The sequence below is a fragment of the Eublepharis macularius genome, chromosome 9 (genome assembly GCF_028583425.1).
Source record: "Eublepharis macularius isolate TG4126 chromosome 9, MPM_Emac_v1.0, whole genome shotgun sequence".
Taxonomy (NCBI): Eukaryota; Metazoa; Chordata; class Lepidosauria; order Squamata; family Eublepharidae; genus Eublepharis; species Eublepharis macularius.
The window spans coordinates 26,741,327-26,743,730 of record NC_072798.1 but is presented as its reverse complement, the minus strand read 5'-3'; positions in this window follow the sequence as shown (position 1 = coordinate 26,743,730).

Genomic DNA, 2,404 nt, shown 5'->3' with positions numbered 1-2,404 from the left:
CCCCCCCACGGTCACTTTTGATGCTGGAAAATAAACAGATTATTTGTTCCTTTTGGTTAAATTAATATGAAATGTTACAATTCAGAGTGCCTCTATGATATCTCTTCAGGCTATGTATAAAAACATGGGATGTGTTATAGGATAGATAGGACGGTAAATGAAGTTTTCCACTAATAGCAGGTTTCACATTCACATGTACCGAGGCTATGTGCACAAGGTAAATATGTGCATTGCCCCTGTACTCACAACACGGTAACCGTGTGTATTAGGAGGCATGTGTGTTGCAGTTGGAAGGGCCTCAGTACGCCCAGTGAAAAGTGATAGTGATAATTGTAAGAATTATACAGTTTATCGAATTTGCACTCCACCTTTCCTCTACTATTGTATTGCATTTATTGCATCATTTATTGCATTTGCACTCCACCTTTCTTCCATCATGGAATCCAAAAAGGGATAAACAGGACTCCAAGGCCACCCATCCATACAAGGTTGCTGCATCATGTACTTTTCAACCATACTCTGAAATTTAGAAATAATTTTACTTGTAAGGCTAGAAAAATTCTGATGGATGGGGAATGAGAGTGTGTGAAGTTCAGTAAATTATTGTCTGAACCCAGTTTCCCGGAAGTGATTTTACTGTGGAAGCACTGAAGAACCTTCCAAGGGAGTATGCTTGCTGAAGTAGGAAGCAGTCCCAGAAGAAAAAAGAAAGTTCCCAAACCGACGCCAAGGAGAAGGTGACTTCTTCTCTGGTCCCCAACAAAGCTTTGTCAACCCTGAATCCAACATTTCAAGATATGCACAGAGCTCCTGACTTTTCAACTGAACAGGGTTTTATTTGCGTTGTAGGATTTCTAAGCAAACATGGCTCATGTTTTCAGCAGTGTTTAAAGTGCTCCTCTTGCGGCAGCAGCAATTTGTGACCTGATCCAAAGGATTTGTCGGGCAGCAGGTCATCTGAAAGGGATTTTATTTCAGTCACTAGTCAGGTTGGAACAGGATGTGATTTTATTTTCCAAAGAACAGATCCCCAAAGGAAGTGGAGGGATGGAGGTATTTGTGCAGCCATATTTGCAGAGCCCATGGCGCAGAGTGGTAAGCTGCAGTACTGCAGCCCAAGCTCTGCTCTCGACCTGAGTTCGATCCCGGCAGAAGCCGGGTTCAGGTAGCCGGCTCAAGGCTGACTCAGCCTTCCATCCTTCTGAGGTCGGTAAAATGAGGACCTAGTTTCCTGGGGGGAAAGTGTAGATGACTGGGGAAGGCAATGGCAAACCACCCTGTAAAAAGTCTGCCAAGAAAACATCGTGATGTGACATCCCCCCATGGGTCAGTAATGACGTGGTGCTTGCACAGGGGACTACCTTTACATTTACCTATCCAATGCACATTTGCTCAGAAGTAAATCAGCAAGCCTGACTTCCCAGTATGTAGGCGTACAATTGAATTGCTGCTCTAATGAATACTCTACAGTTGTTCTGAATACCCTCCAACATTTCTGATGAAAATAGAGATGTGTTTCAACGATGTACCCCAGTTCTCATGCCAACCATTATTGTCCCCAAACCACTCCCCCTCACCATTATATATGGAGAAGACTTTTCTTTATTATCTGCCCTGAGCCTGCTGAAGCGGAGAGGGCAGAATATAAATCAAATAAACAAATAAATAAATCATTTACCCTGAAATTGTTTGTCTTCCACCAATTAAGAGGGTTATTGTTTGCTTCGGTGAAAGACCAGCTACTGATGGATCATTTTTTGCCATGTGCGTGGAACAGAACTCTTCCAATTATATATTAGATTTCACCCTGTCTCTGAGATGTAGATTGCTATGCTGCACTCTTCCATTTGTGGTCTCTGGGCCAACCAGAAAGGAGGTTGTAGTATTTGTTTTTTAAGATATTGGAAGGTGTTTTGAGGGAGGGAAGGTGACATGGTATAGTCCGATCTCATCAGATCTTGGAAACTAAGGAGGGTCACCAAGAGAGACTCTGCAGAGGAAGGCAATGGCAAACCACCTCTGCTTCTCACTTGCCTTGAAAGCTGGGGTAGGCATAAGTTGGCTGCGACCTGAGGACACAGATATATGTGCGTAAGCTGTCTTAAGTGATTGCTGAAAGGCACAGGCAGGCTTTAAACAAACCATTCAAAAGACAGGGCATCCAAGTCCCTAACCACTATCACACGTTGCCACTCAGTCTCAGGCAATCCGGTCAGGTCAGTTCTGCAGCCTCTACCAAGGATAAACCGATTCTCTTTTTTCGTCCACTTAAGGAATTTTTGGTTGCTAAAGGAAGGTGGACTTTGCTTTTGCTTCCTCCGTGAATCCATCTGGAATGATAGGAATTGAGTCCAGCAGCACTTCTAGACCAACAAGATTTCCAGGGTACAATCTTTCGAGAGCC